Below are 18428 nucleotides of genomic sequence, written 5' to 3' on the forward strand. Positions count from 1 at the left end.
CCGGAGTTGAAATCCCATCCAGACCACCTTCCCGTCAGGATCAGGAATCAGGATTAAATAGCAGCTGGAGCGTTGCCTGAATAGGCCAAGAAATATCAGGAAAACATCTAATCGAAGAAGTACAAAAGAAGAAGAAAATGTGTTCTTCATTCAAGTGTATCATACATTACGCGGTAAGTATTTTCCACAAATGAGTTTTATTAAATTGTTTAACCAAATTTACGCTTCATATCACACTTGAAGGTAAGTCGAATAAAACGCCTTATAAAACTATAACTGTCTATCAGTATAGCAATCCTAGCCCGATAATAAATCAAACATATCCACACCGATAACGACATACCGCTTGCATACAAAGCGCTGTATGCAAAAAAAAAATCCTGAAGCAAACCCATTTTGCAAGCAAAACCAACAGTTTAGCATTTGTTCGACCACTCCCGAAGTCGCCGCACTGTAGTGTTCTTTCAAGAGCTTTGTGCAAAGCACTTTGCAACGGAGTGGCAAGGATATTTTAGCACTCGTTCGGTTCACACTTTTGCGACACCGCACCGAGACAGTTTGGAGCCGTGGTTGAACATCTGCGGAACAGGCGAGGAAAAGCGGTTTGGAGTTCTGGTTGGGCCAGCAAACTTTGCATGTACTTGTAGCGTCAACCTTCGCTAGAGTGTGCACTACAAGGAATGAAATGATTGGAAAATTTCTACTTGTTTCGCTAGTGGACCGTTTTTCGACAACATTGTTGAGCGAAAGTTTTTTTTTTAGCCGTAGCTGTTGGTAGAAATTAAACTTTTTTTATTGGGTTGCATGAAGAACAAGTATAGCGCGATACGGGCATTAGATGTTAGTGTTCACGAATACGGGAAGTTTAAAATAATTTATTGCATTATTGTTATAATTTGCACAATTTCATACAAGTACGAGTTGCATTTGAACACCGAGCAATTCTTACTAGGAATTTTAAATCAGTCAAACTGAAGGTAGTCGTGCATTTTACCGAGAGAAAGACATCACAAGCACAGCAACAACGAAAAAGAGCATCCCAACGAGCCATCTCGGGTTGACTCTGATGACATTCGCTAATTGTCAACATGCTCTATTTTTCTGTGACTGTTGTGATATAATTATGAGCGAAATAACACAAGAAGAATGGTTGGTGATCCTTTTCGGTTGCCATCCGGTCCGGAGCCTGGGGCGTCTCGCATATGAACTCATGATTCCCCCGGTGCGCGATTGTAATTAGGTTCACCGTACCTTATGCTCTTTCTCTGCTCCATCGGCAAAGCACCAGCAGCAAGTGGTACAAATTTCTGCCGGCAAACTGGGCAAAACTGTGGGGGCGGTATGGCATGGAAGCTAAATTAAAGACAAGTCAGTGAAAAATGGGAACCGGCACGGAGTACGAGCACCGGTAACGGAGCGAGCTCAAACGGTCGCGGTGGTTCGCAACATTATGCCGCTGCAGTCACTTCCGTCCGTCATCTTTCCCATCCGGTGGCAAACACATTGGCTTGCCAAAAGGGACGGTGACAATTGCAGAACTGAGTGGATCTAATTATTCACAGTGCAAGGCTGAAATTCATAACAATATTACCGTGCGCTTGATGTGCTTGGCTGATGTGATTACAGTGTGGTGTGATGTTAGAAGTCAGGGGCTTTATTTTTACAGAATCAACAACAGGGGATTTGAGATTTTAATAAAACAAATGTTAAACTAACCACCTTTTAAAGTTTCTGTCGTCATAACTTCAATTTAGTAAACATAAATATATATTTTTAGCTAAATAATTTGAATTAAAAGCTAAATGCTGAATGGTTTTCCATTAAGATCTTTTAAACATATTTTCATATAGATTTAAATAAATGAAGTGTAGTTCAGAATATTCAAAACTAGAAAAAATATGACGCACTTAATCATCCATTCAGCACTGTGATTTAAATAAACACAATTTCCTTCCAGTTGAAGTCCTTATTAGTATCAAAAGGTGAAGGTACGGTAGCTCACCTCCATCGCCAGGGCGAGCAGATGAATTTATACCATCTCTAATAAGATGGCGACTGCTTTTCATCTTGCCCTCCACCCCTCTACATCCTTTTTCCTGTTGCCATATTACGTACCGAAGCTGCAAATCGTCTCGAGCAAACACGAACACGAGTGTAATTTTCAGCACAACTTTGGCTGATGTTGTCAGGGGAAACTAACAGTCCCCCCGGACGATGCAGCAAATATTTGCCGGAACACCGGTGTTTTGCTGCTCGGGCTCCGGATTTACCGGGTCCAATGCAGTTTGCACTTTGCTTTGGGACTTTGCTTCCGTGTGTCGGTACGGCCTAAACAGGGGCATGATACACACCGAGATGTCAGTCGTCAAAAACGCCCCTGCCGAAAGAAAACCTCGAACGGATACATGCATACATCCACTTCAGGTGATTTATCTCCCTTACATGGAAAGGGTATGGATGGTTCTTGCTGTCGAAGGGAAGCGTTCTACGTAGCCAGATTGCGCGTGACAGTTCGTTGAAAACGGAAAAATATGGCAATGAACAGAAAAATATGGGTAAGCAAGAGCTACGAAGACATGCCAGAGTGCCAGCAGAATGATTATTTCTTTGAAAAAGTTTTCCAATTTTCTCACACGAAGGTTGAAGTGTGCTGATATTGTGCGTGGATGCTGATAGTATATGTGTGCGTGGATGGTTGGAACAGTCAATCGTATTACGCGACACGACAGCCGCTGGAACGGACGGTTTCAGCGTTTGTCGGCAGTGCCAGCAGGCAGAGCTTCAAGCCTTCACCGGCAAACCGTGTGGTGCCTGGTGGTGGAGATTTATTTTCACGCGAAGTTATTTCGTACCGCGGTAACGGGGCACGTGTTTGTCATGTGTCTTATACTGTAACATGAGCTTGAAGGGTACGGTTGGCGTATTTTTGCAATTTTGCCGGTTTGATTGAAAGTGCTGGGTAAATGGTTTGACCGTAGTCAATGTGGCTGGTTTTTGGCTTCATATCTGCATTTTATTTTTTGAAAGCAAAAGATGTGCGCTTCTTTTAACGCTCTTTTGTAGGATAGTGTGTCGTTGTCGTGGGTTCTCATTACAGGTAGAATTATTTTAGTCTCCGAGTCTTGAGTTCTACAGTACGTGGTTTTGGTTTGCTCCAAAAAACCTGGAAACAGCTTTGGGTCTATCGCTGTCGTCGGCCAAACCAACGTTCGGCCTTTCGGCGGACACATCAGTGCCATTACTCTATTTTTGTTTATGTCTATCACGCCTCCCTGATCCATTGGGATAGCCTTAAAAGATTTTTACGAACTTGGTAGTCCGGTGCAATTCTTATTATATGACCAGCCCACCGAGTCTAATTATCTGCACGATGGTAGCGATTTCTTCAATGGTTCCATTCACACATACAAGGTCCCAAATCCTTCTGAGCGACTTCGTTTCGAACACGACTAAGAGAGTTCGTTAGTTTTGAACAGAGTCTATGTCACAAGTTCTAAAAACTATAAATCATAATTCAACCGTTGCGACAGGTAAAGTATTAATGGAGACGTTTCCTCAGTTGCTGTGTATCTCAACATCTATGTTGTTGACGGTGCTAACTTTTGGCCAAGAATTTCTGATATCACACAAAGTTCCTGGTAGTTTAACAAAACCTGTAGATGCCATAAAAGTTTTCTGAGAACACAAAACTTATAATTAGCTCTAAGTATCCCAAAGTCATATTGTGGAGTTGTGGAGTGGAGTTGACCCTCGTTAACTCTCTGTTTTTACGCCACTTGCTCGAAAAGTCTGCTCCAGCAATTTTTGGAGTCTTTAAACCACGCTTATAGTCAGGATGGAGTTTTATACCAGTTCTGACAAGAGAGATAGATTCAGGATCCGGAAATTACTAGGTCACTCCCATATGAATAAGTCGATTATTAGAAGAATAAAATAATACGTAGTAAGAGTTTACCACGGAGAACTAGGCGCTTTAGCTAGTTGCTTACACATTTTAAGTAGCTACTAATAGGACAGGGGAAATCAATCCATTCCATAATGATATCATTAGTTCTCTTTAAATTTAATATACTTTTTTACCGTTCCATGCTATACCCTTCATGCAACCTTTAAGTTGATTAAATTTTAGCTTAAAGACTCAACACTGCGCTTAGGGCTGGTACGGTTGCCTTCGCTTACCATAACTGCTATACTGAGTTAATTTAATTAAAACTAGTACTGCGCCAAACATCCGGCTTGTTGTTGGGCAGGAAAACAAAACACACACACACAATGCGGGAAGAGATAAAGTGAAAGAAATTAAAGGTTCCTCATGAGAAATTCACACCAGCCACTTGAACATGCTTGGAATGTGGTCGCACTAATTGATATTAACGATTATACTGCCTTTGTTCCGGAGGCTGAGTGGTGCAAGGGGCGACTCGGTCGGAACGTGGTAGAAAATTGCTGCGTGGCAGTTAATTTGGTCAAATATAAAACTTTATCATCTAAAACCCGTGGCTTAATGGTGAGATTATTTTTTGGTGTGGTTTTGTCTTTTTGGCTAGGCGGACGGTTTAGCTTTTTTTTTTGTTGTGCTTTTTTAACAACAAATTCCACCCAAGAGGTTTGGTTGGTCGAGTGAAATTAATAGTAGCACAAGCAGCCGCGCTAGTGGAGAAGCATACACGGAAGAGAAGGACCGAAAGAATCTGCTCTCGTAATGATACTGTTACCCGTGGCATGCGTCTAGCCAGGTTGGACGAAACCATGTCCTGGGGCGTTTGAAAAATATGGTTGACCATAAATTATAAAAATCGAATAGAAAGGTTCGTCGTATGCTGTGGGATCCTCGGCGTTATCCGGGTCCAGCTTTAAGAAGTTTGGGTTCTTGTCGTGGAACTCATTCCCTCGGCTGCAAATATCCCACAAACCAACGTGTGGTACGTGAGTTTATTTTTGCGAACCCAATCCCATGGCTAGTCATTGTGAGCAAGTATGTCCGAAGGAGACTAGCAGCGCACAAGGAAAAAAGAAAAGAAGCAAACCAGGGCCGAGATTCGCCGTATATATCCTCTAAACCCTCCGGGGCCGGAGACTCACGGCCGAACTTAGTCCAACTACTAGCTGCTCTCTCGCGTATGATGATGTTCGCGGAAAAGTGCTTGTTTGTGGGTCGAAATTTGGTGGCGTTCTTCTATGGCGTCCGTGCGTCCCCCCCCCTTTCATTCAACCAAGACACTCCGACCATCTGTAATACCTTTCTGTTGGTGGAGAATGTACCCGATGGTTTTTTTTCGGCGGGGGAACTTTTAAAAAAAAGCCACTTTCTCGTTTAACGCATGGCAATATTTCAGTGCACGCGGGCGACGCGAAATTGGATATTATGGGCACGCTGTGGGAAAAGATTTGGGTTTTAAATTTAATCATGACCATGGCTTTGGTCGCTTTAGAATGCTGGTCGCTAGGTGGTTTTTCTGTGTGTTGATTCTATCTCTCAGTTCCCGCAGGGTAAAGGCCTCTATTTTACAAGCCAGATTACAAGTTACTGCCCGTTTAGCTGTCTCACCGGAAAAGCTGCCGTGAAAGCGGATGCTACGGAGAACGAAGAAAGAAAAACAAAATCCTTGACGAAAATATGAGCAACATCGGTGTATTTCGCAAGGCGCATCCCATAAGGCAGCGTGTGCAGCGTTAAATGATTTTGGGTGCAAATATTAACCCCCTTCTGTGTTGAACTCTTCGCTTTATCCGTCCTTTCCTCACCTCCTCCCCCCCTTGCAGCACCACCCAGTTCGAACTGAAAATATTGATGTGTGAAAATCCCAAGTGCAATAAACATCTAGATCGGACCCTTTCCCGGGTGCTGAGATCGTTAGGGAGCAGGGGCTGTGGAGGAAGAGAACCGGAGCCAAACCGGGGGCGCATGACACAGCAAAGAAATAAAATAGCCACCTCCCAGTGGAACAAAAGACAAACACATAAAAGTATGCAAAAAAGGGCGAGCAAAAACAAGCCGGCCGAATGAAGAAAATGATGAGAAATGCGCTCGCCCTCCCCCCATAACCACGCGAAGGCAATGTTTTTGGTTCGCTTTTCATGATGGATTTTGTTGTTTTATTGTAGTTGCCACCCGTCGATGGCAGTCCTTTTCTGTTGTTGTCCTTTTTTTTCGCATCCTTTTTTTCTGTTGTTGTTTGTTGTAGGTATTTTGTCCTCCCGACCAGCAGCGGGGCGAGCTGGGCCGGGACTGTTGTGTTTATTTATTTTTATTTGTTTCTTTTGGGTGTTTTTTCTTTCGCTTCGTTTCGTTTTTGCGCCGTGTTACAATGCTCGCTTCTTTATGGCCGTTTTTTTTATTTCGTTTGTTTTTCGCTCTGTTTGAAGTGTGGAAGAATGTTGGAACTGTTTGCTTCATTTCCAGCAGCAGTGCGTTGTGCCTGCCTGCTTCGTTCGTTTGCAGCACAGCAGTATGAGTTTATGTGCAAGGATTTATTTAAGGAAAGCACGATTGTGATCAAAATATGATTTGGTTATGTCGCTTGCAGTGGGTGGGCCGTGGGTACGCACTGGGAATTCCTATTAAACCGTTTGCTTCCTTGACAGCGTCTGTTTTTGAACGATTTTTATTGTGTTTGTTACAGAGCTTAGGAAACATTCAATTGCACATGGAAAAATAAAAGTTTAGTTTCCCCGGTGTTATATTTATAAAGCATTTTAAAAAAGACGTCACGAGGGTTATAAGCTTATTGTATAAAATTTATAAAAAATTAGTTTAAATTTTACGCTAAAACCATTTTTTTCACCTCAAAGATTGTATTTTATTCGCGATCGATTTATGATTGATTTTTATACGGATTTTATTGTGAGAAGATTTGAATCCTAATCGGATCCCAATTGTATCCAAATACATTCAATGGAAAGCCAATGAAATCTGAATCGAATCTCAATCGAATCCTCAACAGATCTTGAACGAATCCTTATATAATCCGAATTGAATCTCAATCAAATCCTAATTAGATTCCAAACGAATCCCAATCAGATTCGGATTGGTTGCGAAATTCCCATCAAATACGAATCCGATTTGAATCTTTGTGAAGATCAGCTCTTCGAATCTTTCGAGGTCTGAATCTTCCAACACTATGTGGAACCCTTCATCACTACAAAAGGATGCGTTCACGTTCAATTCGAGATTGAAATGAGTTCAGGTATCCGTGACCAGTCTTATACATCACGTGACCAATGTCTTAAAATGCTCTTCGCTATCTTTGGTCGGTGAATTTCTCGCGCTCATAATCCTTGCCATTGTGTGCCGTGATTTACCTTTCCATCTTAGCTGAAACTTACTCCTCTTCATGCTCATGCATCTGGTTCTCTGCTGAAGTTTTCTGAGTGCAGGAAGTTGTGTAATGTTTTGCTCGCTGCGAACCTGTGAGAAGACGCCCAGCAAAAAGCTCGGAGCAAATAAAGGGTTCTATTTACGAATAGATTAGTGTTGGTGTTAATTTTTCAACCACTCATTCCTTTTTGTTTCAAATGAACTAGGTTTTATTGTAAGAGGCAATCATCGGTCATTGGGATGGTAAGGCTTGATGCTGATTTTAACGAGTTTGCAGAAATCTGAACAACGATTGTCTTTGCTGTTGAATAGAAAATGGACGATACTTGGGGTTTTAGGTGGGACTAATTATCACGAGATTGAAGGTTACCATCAGATTGAAAGGGATGATTTGAAAAATCAATCTGAGTTTAATTTAAAAGACCATTTTTTGCCGAAAAATAAATCAGCTACAATCTTTTAAACTTTACTTCAATATTTTTAGTTTTTCAATAAATAAGTACAATCTTTATGAAACGATCCATATGTCCTTTAAAAGTGTATTTGTGCTCATTAATCGTTAATAGTTATTAGCACAGCAGCGATACATTGCAGACGGTGGGAAAAAAGCTGTAGTTAATTAATTATCAATTTGCAAACGATTGATGCTTATTTATTCATGGAGCAATCAATCATTGTTTGTAGACATTGGTTTCAATCGGCAGATGAATATCAAATTAGCGGTGTACGTACGTTGAAGCCCATCGAATATTCATGTTAGGCGGAAATTTGTAGCACATACGCCATACGCCAGCAGCAGAACAAGCTATAATCACCTGCACGGTCGGGTTATTTAGATCTGAGATGAATTCTCGTTTAAAGTTAACTATAAACGAAAGGTTTGCAGCCTTAATTTGAAATCTTTTCTACGATAAAAGTAGCGATTTGCACTACGGACAGTGAATTAGGGCGATGGTTGATAAATGTCATAAAACCCCTTGTCTTGCCCAATTGTTCTCGTAAAGCCGATTTTCTACGAATCCAATCAGTGACGAACAAGCAGCAGAAGAAAGCCAAAGAAAGTCATAGCAGCTAATATTCCCATGCAGGAGCATTTCACCCCGAAAGGATGCATTGGCCCGAAGTCCTGTGAACAGCGTGGCCAGCAAAATACTTCCCATCCAATCGATACAGTTTAGTCTGTCGAAATCCTTGCGCCCCAAAATGTCATTTGCTAGGGAATCCGCATGTGATACAGCGTTTAGGCACAGTGCCTGACTGCCGGTGGCAAACGACTCGACTAGACCGCCCTGAAACCAGTAGTCACTGCAACCGATATTTAGTGCCATTCCGGTGCGACCGAACGACAGCGGGTGGTACTAACGACAGGTACATTCGGTAGATGTTTCGGTGGCAAAACTAATTTCGTGGTTTACCAAATATGATCACTCACCTGGCCGCTCTCGGTGGTGTCGTTGAAATGCTGGACGCGGTAGCTCGATGACGTTGTTGAGAGGTTGATCCAAAAAAGCGTATCCCCATGCCTAGCTTAACGAGTAGAGTAGCATTGGACGCATTTTTCTGGCATTTGTGCCCGAGTACGCAACCAGCAACCAGTGAAGTCCGTCACAGCATTCCGTATTAAGTCCGACATTTTTGCTCTCCGGAAAGAAATGATCCCAAACGCTTTGTTCACCCATCCCCTGTGCGTGATGCACGAGTGGCATGTAAATTGAAATTGAAATGGATTCAAAGTATTACGGCTTACGGAAACAGCATCCGACTGGTGGTGAAATTGGTTTTGCGATGCGATGAAACATAATTTAGCTGTTTTGTGGTTTCGATGCAGTGGAACCGACAGAGTGTGTACGGGACAGCTGGAGGTGCCCACTTGTCAGTAGTAGTTGGTAGGCGATTAGGGGATTAAATATTGGTTTCATAAACGGTTATGTGGCTGAGTTCTTGCACATCCATTTGGTCTAGTTTGAATAATTTACTAGTGTGGCAATTAATCGATGATGAAGTGGTGTGTTAGATTTACCGTGGTAGCAATTGTTGGAATAGAGGAAAATTTGGCAATGGAAGTTGAAGCGAAACTTTCTATTCCAGAATAGTCATTCTAACTTTTGTCTTTCATTTATTTATTTATTTATTTATTTTATTCTAGAATCACTCTAGATGAAAAGGAGTTACTTGAAATGTTTGATATATATATTCATCGACGAACGTTTCTATTTCACACAGATTTATCCTTGACGCAGACTCTTCAATACTGTTCCCGTGACGGTGAGCAGTTCAGGGAGTTCACAAGTATTGTTCTATTTATCACGGACAAGGTGATTAATTCAAAGTACTCAATCTTCCCAAACCGTGCTCTTCAGAAAACTAGGACTAAATTTGGAGGCTCATTTTTTAGGGTAATTAAGCATGCTATGCACTTCACACGGAAGTCGGACTAAATAAGCGATAGATCGTAGACTGTTATGACCACTAGATGCCCTATATGAGGCTGGGACATCATTTTGAGGACCTATTTAGTGGTAGTGAGCTGTAGTGAAACGGTGACCTGGTTAGTTTGAAAGGTCCACTAGAGTCAAGATGAGTTGACACCTAAAATACCGGCTGCCATACTGTCCACGGTTTGTTTGATAGGATCGAAGCATTAATAGAAGCAAATGTTTTCTTGTATAAATGAATTGTTTGTAGTTAGTATGGCTTGATTAGCAGTTTTTGCACTCCATACTCCAGCTAAAACATATTATCAAGAGCTGTCAAGCATTTGTCAAGTATGCTTCGGTCTGAAAACAAAGTAGAAGACACAATTCCGTAACAAATGTTCACAATTTGATACCGGAAGTCTTTCCTGACCCGTCCCGCTTATCTATCTGGCTGCTCACACTGCAATAAAACAAACTATTCTGTTACTATCCATTATCATGCGCTTGATTGAAATCACGTCCCGGAATCAGAAGCTCTGTGCCGCAACTGAATTGAACAGGAGGCACACATCCCAAGCAAGGCATTAGTCTTGCCTTCCTGCCGTGCACAGGAACATATGGTGGCAAAATGTTGACCGGTTCGCTGCAGCACACCAACAACTCGGCAACTAATTCCCATTCATTAGGAGCGATTGATTGATTGGGGCAAAATTGTTTCAGGTTGCCGTAATCGGCGAGTGAGTTCGGGTGAAGCGAAAACGCTACCTCTCTCTTTTTTCCCTCTGTAAGCATGTACGGGATCACACACCTTGAAATGTTCCGATCGTCACGTTTAACGCACGTGGCTGTGTCGCGTTCACTTGTCTGCTTGTGGATTCTGGTTCGGTAAAGTTAGTCCGGCCGCCGCGCCCAATACACTGAAGCTGGATGTCCAGTGTGAGTGGATGAAAAATGTTGGCCTATTTTGTTGGTTTGCTCCGCTTCGAGCTTCATGCTCCGGAGCTTAAGACTTTCTGTCCAAACTGTCGGACTTTCGGTGCGCGTGAGCCAAGAAATGTGCAGGGGCGTTTGGAAGCGAAAGGAAAACTTTTCCAATGAATGCAAAACTTTGTCCAACTATGTTGAATCCACGGTGGGTTCGTGCGCCCGCTCGTCCGTCCGGTTGGTGGGGTTGGGTTTTTCCAAAACACACCACAGCGCCCTGCCGACAAGGCAACATACATAAATCTTTGCAGTCAAAAATGTGTTCTGCAATTGAATGCAAAAATGTTTCAGTCGGTTGTCATGGTGCAGGTTGAGTGGGATTTCTCTCTGTCTCTCCCTCTCGGATTGCAATGACGAGTGGTTGTGTTGTTTATTACGATCAGTCATGGGCACATGGGTGGGTTTGCACAGGTTGACCATACCGGGGTACGAGCACATAGCAGCAGAAGACGCAACAAATGTTTCCCTTCCAGCACTGAATGTTTAATGAAAGGTAGAGGAACATCCTCGCACAAAGCTGGCCGTAGGAAAATGAGTTATTTCGTAATATTTTCATTTCCATGTTCGAGCGCTTCCAACGAAAGCCACATCTAACGAAATGAGGGAAAATGTTACAGGCAGACGACCGGGTGCAAATGCCTTCAGGGCCGACCATGGACCACTCGAAAGCCTGGGAGTTTAATAAAGAAACCGTAAACCTCGGGTTTTGCCAAAAAGATTGGCTCAAGTTTTGGCGGAAAAACATGGTTGCCTTTCAACCGCCTGTTCGGACTTCGGTCGGGCTTTTCAAATGAATGTTTAACGATGGAAAGTTGGAAGGCGAATGTTGGTTTTTTGCAAATTCACATTCAGTGCAAACTTGTTTACCCGCAGCGCTATTTTCTAAAAGCGGGCAAAGCTATGAGTGATTTGCGTGAGTGTGTTGTGTGGTTTTTTTTGTTATTGGTGAGGTGATTTTCCACGAGCAAAGAAATACAAGAAAATAGCGTACTAATTAGCTAAGTTCGCAGTTGCATCACAGTGCCATACTGGTCAGCAGAAGAAAAAGATCGAGTAGTTCAATTGCCAAACTTTTAATGTCAATCATGATTGTTTGATTCCCTGAATTCATTGAAATACCCTAAAAAACTATTTCAATAATATTGTACTCTCATTATTCATAGTTTAAATTAAAGTTCACTTGGAGTATTTTTGTTCTCTGAATGTTATTAAACTGATTGAGCACATTATTTAACCAACTTATTTTTAGTGCTTAAAATATTTTAATCTAACGTCAGTAAGGATCAGATGCACTTGAAATAGCTCAAGAACGAATCCGCTCTCCTTTGAACCGGCACGGTTGCAGTAAAATGTTATCGATGCATCAGTGTCTCGCAGTGCAGCGTAGAAGGTCGTACTTTAGCAAGTGCATCTTCACGGCGGGCAACGGAAGCCGGGCAAGACTAGGCAACGGGCCAGAAAACGGAAACCATTCGTTCTGTCACGTAGAAGACGGTGAACTAGATAAAGCAATATAGCATCGAGGGGTTAAGTAAAGTTCCCCGGTTGCACTTGGGCACCAAACTACGGCGGGCTCTCTCTAATGAAGATTTTAACTTTTGCTCCGAAAGTTTTCACATCCGACACAGGAGATAACTGATAACATCCCAATGACCTGGTCCCCCTCGGTTCCTGGTTCTACTCAGCCACACACACGTACTCAGGATGGATGAAATTTAACGAGGTGTTATTTTATGGCATCCTGGGCAACTATTTCTCGCTTACCACTCTGGCTAGCCCGGGGTTTCTTCACTCCATTTCACCTGCTCGTGCCCGACTATCCGTACCAATCCGCCACCTGACACCGGGCTTAATTGTTACTTTAATCTTAATCACACCGAGCGTTGTTATGCGGCTGTCGAGCAGCATCCTTCCCGAGACCCGTGGTGTGGGTGGATAGCGGAAAAAGAGGCATGAAATAAATATAAATTAGTAGTGCCGTTCCGTTTCCGGCGCAATGCAATTAAAGTGTTAATTTTTCCACACAACTTAAGGCCCACCGTTGTGTGTTTCAACGTCGGATGCGTTCCTTTAACGTGGTTAGCGGTGGTGACTGTGTGGAAAATGTGAAGTGGAAATGTTTCGCTTTTTTCCTTCCTTCTTTCCCTTTTATCATAATGTTTTTCAAGTGTTGCGCACCTTTTTTGCGTTTGCAGCTCGGCCGACTGGAATGCAGTCGAAAAATGGAACATTACGCGAAGTAGTTTGAAGCACCACCCCGGCGGGATAATAATCAAGCGTGGAGCAAAACAAAAAAGGGAAACAAACAAACTTTTATATCCTCATGTCACGCCGTTCAGGGGAACGGTGTAATTGTATGCACGAAATGACGAAGTGGAATGGCTCGGATCGTTAAGATAATTTATGAAGATAATGGTTTGTTGCAGATGTACCGAAAGACGCTCGTTGTGGTAAGGGAACGTGAAACGTGGCACCGAAGCTGTAATGTGTTTGCGAGGGGCCATAACGGAAAGAAGGTATAATGATGCATATGGCCACAAGATCTTACGGCAGGGCGTAAGACATTTGTGTCATAATGCATCAACCTTTTGACAGTGGAGCTTTGTCTAGAGCGGTGCCGAAGCTTTTGAATGACGTTAAGGAGTTGATGGGTACGTAAAGGAAAAACATTTTTAATGGATGGAAGAGTTCATCGTGTTTGCTTTATCCGGTTTATGATGGTGTTTGTAAGAGGCAAATATTTTTCTCGTTCATTTAGTTCGCGTGCTGCTGCTGGTTTAGTTTGAAATTTATGGGAGTTCGGAGTAATTTTCGGGGATAGCAAAAAGCATTTATTTCACAACGAAAACTTCCATGAACCGAGTGCACCTAACATAGAAAAAAAAACAAAATTTCAAAGTTTTTTATCCATACTGTAATAGTTTTTGTATGATCCATTCTGTAAATATTATAAATTTATCTAGTTTGCTGTATCTCTAGTCTGTAGTATCTAGTATCTAGTGTTGGGTGGCTCGGTTATAGATGGGACAGCGGCGCCAGTCTTTACGCGGCAGTACCGGGGTTCCAAACCTTTCTGGGCCGTTCCTCCATATTGAGGACTGTCTATACAACTATGCAGTATCAGCCAGAAATGGCAGGCATGACTTAAGAGATTACGGGGGCCAAGAAAGAAAAAGAAAAAGTATTTGTCTGAGTATATAAAATGATTTTAAACTTTCCTGTATAATAAAACACATTAAAATTTCCAAATCTTTATTTAATTTAAGAGTGCTTAAATGTTTTTGCTTAAATGGAGCAGCATTCTTTCAACTTTATATTAGATTCAATAACTCGCTCGTCTAAATACGAATGCAAATGATTGATGATAACTATGTGAAATTAAACAAATATTAATGTGAAGCCCACTCTGCTGTTCTATTGAAGGGTTGCTATACGCTTAGTGATGTTATATGATAATAAAACGCCTTCTTTCTTATTTTTGTACCGCTACGTAGTATGTATAGTATATATACTAGATGATATTTGAATGATACTGGATAAACTTGTCAACTAAGGTAATTATGAACTTAACTTTGGGAATATGTTTTGAAATATGTTATAAGAAAAACTTTCATAAACACTTGAAACTGGTTTCAATATGTGAGATGAAATGGGAAGCCAAACCAAACGGATGGAAGCGCCCAGTACTTCACTGAAATACTTCGTGACACCTAGTTGAAAATATGGGAAATATGTTATGCAAGCTGTGCATATCTTATGCCTCTTTTTATGCTATGAATACACTGCTTTCAAATACATACAAATACTAACGATATCGTTTTGGGCTACATAATTGCTCTAATATTTATTAGATATAAGTCACATGTAAATATTATCTTGCTAGCTTAGCTAATGGTACTAATTTTAATTAATTTTAAAATCTCTCAAAAATCGTATTCAACTTATTTCTTATGAATTAGAGAACCCTAAAGCCTTTAGTTCGTAGATATTAGATCATTTTGTCGTGTACACAGCAAACCGATGGTGGCGCCAATACTTTACTGAATTACTACAAAACTTCGTTAATATGTTGGGCAGAAGTAAATAAGAAAAACTTATATAGAATGATTAGAATCATTTTGTGCTTTTATTTCAATTTTTGAAGGAAATTATATGTATATTTATAAAATAAGCGTATGTAGCAACAGTATTTATAAAAAAATTAATGGTAAGTGTATTTGAGAAAAATTTAAACAATCTGAGTCCGTAGCGCTTGCTTGGAAAAATTCTTATCTTATCTTTGTTAACAATCCATAAGACTTAACTGCGTGATGGCATTGGCAATTCATTTCTTAGCGGTTTGTTATATAGTGCGTTTAAAATGTTCAAAAATGTCCTCGTTGTGTACTCTCCTATTTATCTATGTTGTGTATTTACTGCAACATTCTGTGCTAAACATGCACAGCATGCACTCCGTACACTGAGCACGGAATGCGTTGCCATCAACAGCATCAACCAGTAACGGAACTTCGCCAAATGCCTTGATACGATGCGCAGATGTGCTGTATGCGCTGCTGAAAAAGGGTTTGCATTATTAATTTTGAAATATTACCATAGTGAGCGCTGGGATATTTCGCCACCGTGTTGTAACAACTACACCCGTGCGAATGATGGTCATGGCGCTCGGGAACTATATGCGCTATTTGAGAGACGTGTCCAGTGAGGCAGCGGCTGGAAAAAGAAGCATCCGAAGTGGTTGAATTATTTTCCCGTAAAGTATGTATGGTTTCCCACTGCTCCCGTAAAGATTCCATCATTGTTCGTGGTAAGGGACGTGGTTAGGGGGATTGGCGACGATGGAGACTGGTGAGAATGCGTGCAACCAACTGTATCTAAACGGTCAACGGTGGCTTCCAGGTTGTGGCTTCTATTTGCACATTGCACTGCACGGTTGATCGGGTTCAGTCAGCCTGTTTGAAGCGCTCCGTGCGCTCGTAGCAATTTAACCATGGACAGCCTTTCACGAGTTCACGGGGATGTGCATTTTGGATGAGTGGTTCACATTGGGCTCACGGTACGCCATGGTGGCTGCTGCACAACATTTTTTCCACCGTGCCAGTGATTGATTTATGTGCGGCACGAAAAACATCTTGCGGTGGAAAGCGAACCAGAACGAAAACCTCCGCAGGACGACTTAACCGGAACTGTCTGATGTAGCTTTTGATCCTCGGGCTCGGGGTGAACGTTGGGTGAATGGATTGATGTGCAACTCGTAGGCATCAATCAAGCGGAATTAGAGATGGAAATTGGAAAGCAGACATGGAAGGTCTATGTTTCTGTGTGCAGTAGAGTAGGAATTTCTGTATATTGAGAGTTCAAAATTTAAAAGAAACTATCACTAAAAGTTTATGTGGCGCAAACCTCTCTATTTTTACGAGTTAACTAAAAAAATTTCAAATATTTTATGAGTAAGGCATTATCTTTTTACGTTCTAGTACAAAACCTACCCTCTGCACATCTCGTTCTAGTAAACAAATATAAAAGTCATGAATGTGTTTGTTGAAACGCTAGTGTTACTGCTGACTGCTGCTTCCTGGTGGTAGACGAAACAAGGCTCATAAAATATTTAAAGGAGCATTCTGAAGTCTATAATAAATATATGAGACTATGTTAAGCAAAAGCGGGTTGGTTCGTTCGACTTGCAGGCAGTGTAAGCTTTCCTGGCACTATAAGTGTAGACAATGAATAGAAAATTAGAAAGTTGTTGTTCTTCGCCAACCGGAACTGAACAGCTAGAAGAAACCGGTTCCTCGTGCGATGACGATAACTGTGACAGAACACATTGTTGGTTAATATTTGAAAATGCAACTGAACAATTTCCGTTCCCATTGGAGGAGCTTTTTTATGGTAGCACCTGCTGATTAGAAAAGTTATTCCACTTGTTTTACCACCTGGCATTATGGCTGGAAGCAGGTAAAGACGGTCCCTCTCGAACAAGTCGCTCCATAGTGCACTTGCGTTTATCCATGCCTTTGGGTAAGGGATACACAACCAATAGCGAGCGAGGGTACATATAAACTTCCACCCTATTAACCACTATCGATTGAGGATTATGAGAATATATATTTCCTCGAGACAACAAAGTTGTGTGTGTGTGTGTGTGTGCGAGGAGATTGAGCGTTCGTTTCAACGATGCCAGTGTGTCGCGACGTGTCTCACTTAGGTTCGCAAAACTATACCGCGGCTCAAAATGAGTGTTCTTCTGCAACAACTTTGGTAATTACTTTGGCTGGTCGATCGGTAGGTCCCGGGTTCCGTTCCAATGAATCGCTGCAAGTAGCAAAATTTGTACAAGAATTCGATGATGCTGGCATGGCTTCCCGGTAGCGTCCGTCGGTAGCGATGTCTATATTTTATGGATGCCGCTTGTAATTGCTCGTGACTTTTGGATTGTTTTATGGGTTGTGTGGTTGTAATGGCTTAAGCTTACTGAGTTTGCCCTGAAATTGGCTATAACAACTCGTCTTTCGCCGTTTGTCTGCATTCGTTACGAGAATGACGAGGAGACGGCACCGTTGATGGTGTTCCATCATCAGCTTATGGAAGTTGTTGAAAATACATTGTAAGACAAGGCGTGTATTAACTCGTGGGTGTTATGATCATTATTTTGTTTGAGGCACACATTTCACAGTTGAGCTAGAGTTCAATACAACGTTTTGACACTTGGAATAGAGTAGAAGTTAGTCGATTTAGTTTGAAATTTCAATAATTCTTAGAGATATATTCAATTTAGGAGTTTAGCCTTATCAGCATTTAATGTAACTCAATGTTCAAGCTCCTGGCGCCGAGAAGACATGATTGTCTGATCAAGGACAACTTACAATAGATGAAAGAGCCTATAAAGCCATCGACTAGACAAGATGTGGAACAAGTCGTTGTTCAAGACTTAAAATAAGGAAGAGTAACAAGAACATACTTGGCACAATAAAAATAATTAAATAAATTTCTTTCCGAGTTCCATCAATACTGGTTAAAGCTCCGATGAACGTACTTGCCGGGCCGCACACGAATCAACAGTCCTGTGAATCATTCTCATCGTGATAACATTATTCCCACGCGAGTCTACGTTAATGGTCGGCGCATTTGTACGTAAAGTCATCGCTGCGTGGGACCAAAGCAGGCGGGAAAATTGAACACGCGTTCCCACCTAATTGCTCCCACGATAAACAACAACAGCAATAACAGCCACATCTAATCATCTGCCTTTAACGGCTTCCGGGTGCAGGAATGACAGCACATCGGCGTTTGTCGATCTATGTGTGCCCGAGTTCGCCCCTTAATCGGTCTCCCGGTGAGGACGTTATCGTTTTTTGGCGAATGTCAATTTAGGTCCCACCACACCACGCGTCCGTTCTAACGAGCGCGTCCCATAATCGACAAGTTCATTTCATGCTGATGGGTTTCTTGGTTTCCGGCTTCCTGTAGGTGTACAGGAATGCGGTGTTTCGTTCTTTGTTACGCGTGTCACACGGTGGCGTGTGCTAGTATTGCAGCTTCCCGAGCGATAGAGTGGTTGCATATGTGTGTGGCACTGTGTAGTCATATTTCCCCTGATTTCCACAAATAATTCTCCACTCGCACGGAAAAATTACACCACTTCTAAGGGAACGTACAAAGCGACGTACGTACGGCGTAAGGGGTAGACAGGTCGTATGGGTGGCAGGTCAACG

Source organism: Anopheles stephensi, chromosome 2, assembly GCF_013141755.1.
Source record: "Anopheles stephensi strain Indian chromosome 2, UCI_ANSTEP_V1.0, whole genome shotgun sequence".
Taxonomy (NCBI): domain Eukaryota; kingdom Metazoa; phylum Arthropoda; class Insecta; order Diptera; family Culicidae; genus Anopheles; species Anopheles stephensi.